Raw genomic sequence first — 6,749 nt, 5'->3', positions numbered from 1 at the left:
ACCATTGCTGTCACGAGCTGCGAATGTTTTGTTTATAAAAAGTGATTGTGCAAAGTGATTGCAAAATTTGGTAATTTTTAATCAAAATAAAGTAAAAGAAACATTTTTAATAGTATTTTTATTAATATTGCAACAAATTGGGTGCATATCTACATAGTGAAACAATTAAGTGGTGAATAAAGCCCCATATCTACACGTATCTCAATGTGAGCTGTTCACATATTAAAAGTTTAAGAAATTAATAAGGATTTCGGTATTCTTACAGATTTAATTAAATATAGCACTACATATAGGCGAAGATTTATATATATTTGAGTGCAAGGACGTGAACTTAACAGTAATTATCTTCAAATAAAACACGGAAACTGCCACACAAAACCTTTTGGTGCTTAGAACCGGCTGCCGTGGGAAGTGCATTAATACTCTGTCGTTATATTTGGTAGGGTCTGTTAGGGATTGACGGTTGACCATATATACCAAAACCAGCAAAGCGGTTGCATATCCTGAGGTGCCCTTACCTTTTGGTCTGTTGGTCGACCAATTGCTTGATCTCGGCATTGAGAGCAATGATTTTTGGTAAAAGTCTAGTTGAGGGGTCGACTGCTAATACGCTACCAAAAATTTCGAGTGAGGTGTCAAAAGACGCGTATTAATCTCGAGAACAATAATCCGAAGGCGGAAAAGAAAAATTGTATCTCTGTCCGGAGATATTTGCAGTTGAAGATGGCGATTTCCATGTGTTTGTTGTTGTGTTTGTACACACAAGAAAAATTGTGCATCACCTTGGCGGTAGCCACGGTTATACCACACACCCGGACTTGGCATGGCGTAGCCCAGGGTTATTTTTTATAAGCGTGGCCGAAGACCGCCAACGCAGAAAGGTGTTCTGCGCAAAATAATATGGATCCCACCCCCGGTTTCGGAGGTACCCGCGGGTCTTTTTTCGGTTTTTCGTTAATATCTTTTGAACGAGTTAATATTTTTATTTTCCGCCTTCGGATTATTAATACTGATGTCAAGACGCGTCGTTTCACACCTCTCTCGATATTTTTGGTAGCGTATTAGCAGTCGACCCCTCAACTAGACTATTACCTAATTTTCTTGGTGTGGAAGAACGTTTATCCATTACACTTCAGTAAAAAATTTTCAGATATTAGCATCGTATATTGTATTAATTAGTATGATTTTTAGGTACTTGGCACATGGTATTCCTTTCAAAAAATAGCTTGGAGCCACAAAATTGGAAAGAGCACTGTGAGGATGATTGTGTTGGAGACTTGCGAGGCTATGTGGAGAACGCTTTCCCCAATATATTTAAGTAAACCCACAGAGCAGCAATAAAAAGATATAACAACTGACTTTCCCAAAAGTGGAATATGCCAAATCGTGTAGGTGCTATTGATGGAAATCACGTTGCTATAAAATGCCCTCCGAAGTCAGGATCACTGTTTTTCAATTATAAAAAGTTTTTCAGCATCGTCTTGTTGGCAGCATGCGATGCTAAATACCAGTTTACCGCTGTAAGCGTAGGAGCTTATGGAAGTCAAAGAGATGGAGGCATTTTTCATGCATTAAGGTTTGGAGAAGATCTGTTGGAAAATCGATTACCACTTCCACCAGATACTCCTCTTCCATTATCGCCACAACCCTTTCCGCATTTCTTCGTTGGAGATTGTGCATTTCGCTTAAAAAACAATCTAATAAAACCATATCCGGGAAAGAATACGACAAGGTAACAGCGAGTTTTTAATCACAGACTGTCGCGGGCCCGCCGCGTTATAGAAAACGCATTTGGAATTTTGACTGCGCGATGGAGAGTATTGAAAGCCAAAATGGAGTTTTATCCTGAAAATGCAGAAAAAATCGTTTCGCATGTTTAGTGCTGCATAATTTCATTATGTTCCACGATACTAGTCGGTGGTATTGCCCAGAAAACTACACTTGCGGAGAAGGGGCGGGTGCAGAATGGAGGAACGAACTAAGAACTTGTGGAGGTCCGCTGCGGACAGTACACTCATTTCGAAGAAGGGGCCGAAATAGTACATACGAGTATTGGGAATACCTTACCAACTACTTTATGACCGATGGTGCAGTAGCATTTTAAAATCACATCGAGTAATATATTTCAGGAGGTAAGAACGCAACTTATATACACTTGTCTAGAAGTTATTTCACATTTTGACTACCTCCTTATAGATCATTTCGGCGGAAGGCGATACACAACAAAACAAAGCAACAACAATTGCTGCTGCACAAACACAATGCTGCTACAAAATCACAAGCTTCTCAAATTATTTTAACATAGAATAATATAATTTATTTCATTTTTTTCTGTATACATACAGTAAAGAACGATATTGAAACAATACTTCATATATTTTTAAAACATATATTATGGTTTTTTTTATATAAAGTTAGTTCAAATAATTTCACTAAATAAAAAATTGGTAAAAATTGCAATTCTGCTTCGTGTATATTAAATAGAGCATAATATAATACCACAAAGTTTGTATTTTGCATTCTTATTATAGTTATGCACTTTACTGTTTACGCATATTAATATTTAGTATAAAATGGAAAGTGCAAAATTCAATTTAAATATTTTGCCGGAAAACGAAAAATTGAATTCAAAATTTTGAAGGAAAATGAAAAAAATTTCTGCACTTTCATAAATACGCAAATTTAGTTCATATAAATAACTTTAAAAACCCGTCACGAACTTTGAAACTTTTTGAGTAGAACTTTTAAAAAATCTCTTGTATGCAACTTTGTTTCTTATTCAATTTTGTTATAATAATGTGCAAGTTAGAAAGTGTTAAATTTTCATCCCCTAATGCATGAACAAAAATTTACGTTTGAGCTATTACTAACCAATGGGCAACAAAGCTGCATACTCAAAGATTACCTAAAAATCAATTCTGGCAATGTGTAAACTTTGAAACTTTTATATACGTATTAGATTTTTGTTATAGATTATGCTATATTTTAAATGAATATCAATAATAACACATACAGCTGTGAATACGACAATAGCAGTCTGAATTATAAACGCTATTTTTTCCTTTTATTTATTTTCGTTAATTTAAGAAATAACTTCAATGAATTGTATAACCATGTATAACACATGTAAACTAATTTCGAAAACATTTTCGGGAAAATGCGAAAATTCGAAAGGTGTTAAAAAATCTTCATGCAAATTTCAAACTTTTATTAAAGTTTTCAGAATTTTTTTTAGTATGAACTTTTGTAATCCAATCAATTTTAGTATAACAAAGGGCATAATAGAGGTCTCTCAAAAATCGCATTAATTTTTGCCAATTTTTTTCAAACAGTGTTTTAGATTTCCTTCCATATAAATATTTACTCTTTGTTTGGAACCAAATCTAAAACACTCTTAAAAAAAAATTGGGAAAAATCAATGCGATTTTTGAGAGACTTCAAACATGCACTTTAAATAAAAAATAAATGTAAGGCGCGATAACCTCCGAAGAGATCTAAGGCCGAGCTTCTCTTCCAATTTGCGTCGTGCTCCTCTTGATTTTTCCCTACAAATTGGCCGGACGGGACCTACATGTTTTATGCCGACTCCGAACGGCATCTGCAAGGCAGATGAGTTTTCACTGAGAGCTTTTCATGGCAGAAATACAATCGGAGCGCTTGCCAGACACTGCCGAGGGGCGACCCCGCTTAGAAAAATTTTCTTCTAATTGAAAAATCTTATTTCTAAAATTTTGATGTTGCTTTGCCCGGGAGTTGAACCCAGGGCATACGGTGTGATAGGCGGAGCACGCTACCATCACACCACGGTGGCCGCCAAAACATGCACTTTGTTATACTAAAATTGATTGGACTACAAAACTTCATACTAAAGAAAATTCTGAAAACTCTAAATAAAAGTTTGAAATTTGCATGAAGATTTTTTAACACCTTTCGAATTTTCGCGTTTTCCCGAAAATGTTTGCGAAATAAATTTACATTTGTTTGGTTATACAATTCATTGAAGCTATTTCTACCATTAACGAAAATAAATAAAAGGAGAAAATAACTGATAAATACATCAGTGATTTTCACTGCTGTTTTAGTGCTCGCAACTGTACATCAATATATGTTACGAATAAAACTATTTTCACTATTAATATGTGCAGGTGTTTACATATCTACTATTATAAAAATTTAAGTTCTTATGTGTGTTTCTTTGTTACATTATCACAATTCAATAGTCACCATATTTTTTATACTCGAATTAACGTATTATTTTATTAGGATAGGTCAACTTTCATGTTACATGCAACACAACATATAATATATTAATAAATAAAGAAATTAATGTATCACAATTCGATTTTCAATCTACATTTTGTACTTTCTTAGGAATTTCAAATATATCTACATACAAAAATTATTGCAACATTTTATCAGTTATTTGTTTCTTTTATTTAATTTTATTAATTTTAGAAAAAATTTGAATGTATTGTATAACGAAAACTATGTAAACCAATTTCAAAAAAGTTTTCAAACAAATTAGAAAATTCAATAAGTTTTTGAAAATCTTCATAAAAAATTAAAGATTTTTACTTGGAATTTAAAAAAAATTTTGAGTATGGAGTTTAGTAGGTTAATAAATTTTAGTCCAACAAAGTGCAATTTTGAAGTGTGTCAAAAGTCAATGGGAATTTTGGAAGACTTCAAAATTGCACTTTGTTAGACTAAAATTCATCAACCTACAAAACTCCATACTAAAAAATGTTCTAAAATATCCAAGTAAAAAGTTTGAAATTTTTATGAAGATTTACAAAAACTTCTGGAATTTTCTAATTTGTTTGAAAACGTCTTTGAAAATGGTTTATCTAGTTTTCGTTATACAATACATTCAAGTTTTTTCTAAAATTAATAAAATTAAATTAAAGAAACAAATAACCAATAAAATGTTGCAATAATTTTTAGTACTGCTTTTTTGAACAAAACTGTACATCCATTTATACATACAGTTTGTACTTTCATTAGGAATCTCAACTAAACATCCCGTGGCATATTTGCAGTCGCATTCATATTGACATATTAAATATATCACGGGATGTATTCAGATTTCATTACAATTTAAAAGGAAATTAAATAGAAAAATCAGTCAATTTCTTTATAAACTAAGAAGATAGGTTTTGCTATTGAAAGGCTGGCGTAAAGAGGCAGACATACAAATATGTATAAAAAGTGGATACACAAAACTTCTTACTTACATATATTTGTACGCCTGCCTTTTTTGGTAATTTTTTACTTTAGCTCCAAACTGATAAAACACATCCAGAAATGTTGGCAGAGGTGTCGGGTGACGGGTTTTGACCTCGGTATAAATAATCCAAGGCGAAAATAAAAAGTTTATTTCAGGCAATAGATATTTTCAAAAACCGGTTTCAAAACCCGTCACCCGACGAAGCCTAAAGAGGCAGACATACAAATATGTATAAAAAGTGGATACACAAAAACTTCTTACTTACATATATTTGTATGCCTGCCTTTTTTGGTAATTGTTTACTTTAGCTCCAAACTGATAAAACACATCCAGGAATGTTGGCAGAGGTGTCGGGTGACGGGTTTTGACCTCGGTATAAATAATCCAAGGCGAAAATAAAAAGTTTATTTCAGGCAATAGATATTTTCAAAAACCGGTTTCAAATTTTCATGTGGTTGTATTTTTGATGATTTTGAGTAAGACCACAATTACGCAGAAATAATTTAGATCGCGTACCCGGCGTTGGATCAGGCTCTCGATTTTGGCTCAACCGGGGGGTTGTTTGTTTGTTTCTGAACACCTTTTGATAGAAGCAAAATGTTTTTTTCGCCTTCGTATTGATCCCGCGGTCAAGGCCCGCCTTTTGACATCCCTCCCGACATTTTGGACGTGTTTTAGTGATTGTGAGCTAAAGTAAACAATTACCCATTTGTAGTGCCAGCCTTTTAGTTTTAAAATTACAAAAATGGCAATCACCCTACTGGTTGTCATACAAGTATTGCACAATATCTGCTTCGTTGTTCTCCTCAATCTGAGCTTGCATGACTATCTCAGTGCACCGTTGTCACCACCGCCTGATTTTTCTTCTTCAAACTTGATATGACGGACTTATATCAGCACTGTAATTCTCGCGGCGAGCTCTACACGCACATTCATCCCTAAAAGTGGGTGTATTTTTGCCACCTTCAACACTTCTGGTTATATTTTGAGAGCTATGCCGCATTCTTTTGTAATAGAAAATTTGTTTATAATCAAACATGTTAAGTAATTCCATCATACTTACGGTCGGGGTATAATGTGGGCTCTTAAGAACTGAAGACTCTCTAAGAAAACCCACTGCCTTCCATCAGACGCGCCACTTCCTGAAGTGTTTTTACTGCTCCTTATCTCTTTACTAAAACGCTCTCGTAAATTCCCCCATCGCCTTACTGCTACTGCCACTATTGGGAATAATCATACCTATGTACGCACATATTATAAGATTATTCATTTTTACTTACAATCCACACCTAAATTCTCTGCTATATCCTTCCAAGCGGCACTTTTTTATTTGCGTCCTTAAAATCCCGGTTTGCCTTGTCATAAAGGCATGCGTACAAATTCAATTAATTTGCAGTCATCCATTATGATCTGCATAAACAATAAACGAAATTAATTTGTCTTTCAAATAAACGAAACAATAGAATTTTTAATTACACAAACAAAAAAATTATACACACATACACAAAATGGCAAAAAAAAA

The 6,749-nt window shown here is 33.8% G+C and overlaps 2 long non-coding RNA genes across 4 annotated transcripts; one reads left to right on the top strand and one right to left on the bottom strand.

Moving 5' to 3' along the window:
* The first annotated feature begins 3 nt into the window (after nt 1-3).
* Nucleotides 4-2,390, top strand: LOC137240208 (uncharacterized). The gene is made up of 4 exons (XR_010949635.1): nt 4-206; nt 266-439; nt 1,192-2,132; nt 2,197-2,390. It is a non-coding gene; the product is annotated as an uncharacterized lncRNA (long non-coding RNA).
* A 1,059-nt stretch (nt 2,391-3,449) lies between these two features.
* Nucleotides 3,450-6,749, bottom strand: LOC137240207 (uncharacterized). 3 transcript variants are annotated; one of them, XR_010949633.1, is made up of 4 exons: nt 6,731-6,749; nt 6,508-6,637; nt 6,291-6,447; nt 3,450-6,231 (listed from the first exon to the last, which is right to left on the bottom strand). It is a non-coding gene; the product is annotated as an uncharacterized lncRNA (long non-coding RNA). The 3 variants fall into 3 exon arrangements; XR_010949634.1 differs by lacking the exon at nt 6,731-6,749 and adding an exon at nt 6,704-6,722; XR_010949632.1 differs by having other exon boundaries at nt 6,508-6,747.

This window comes from Eurosta solidaginis, chromosome 2 (genome assembly GCF_040869045.1).
Source record: "Eurosta solidaginis isolate ZX-2024a chromosome 2, ASM4086904v1, whole genome shotgun sequence".
Classification (NCBI taxonomy): domain Eukaryota; kingdom Metazoa; phylum Arthropoda; class Insecta; order Diptera; family Tephritidae; genus Eurosta; species Eurosta solidaginis.
The sequence above is the reverse complement of the archived record's forward strand: the minus strand, read 5'-3'. Positions and strand labels throughout refer to the sequence as shown.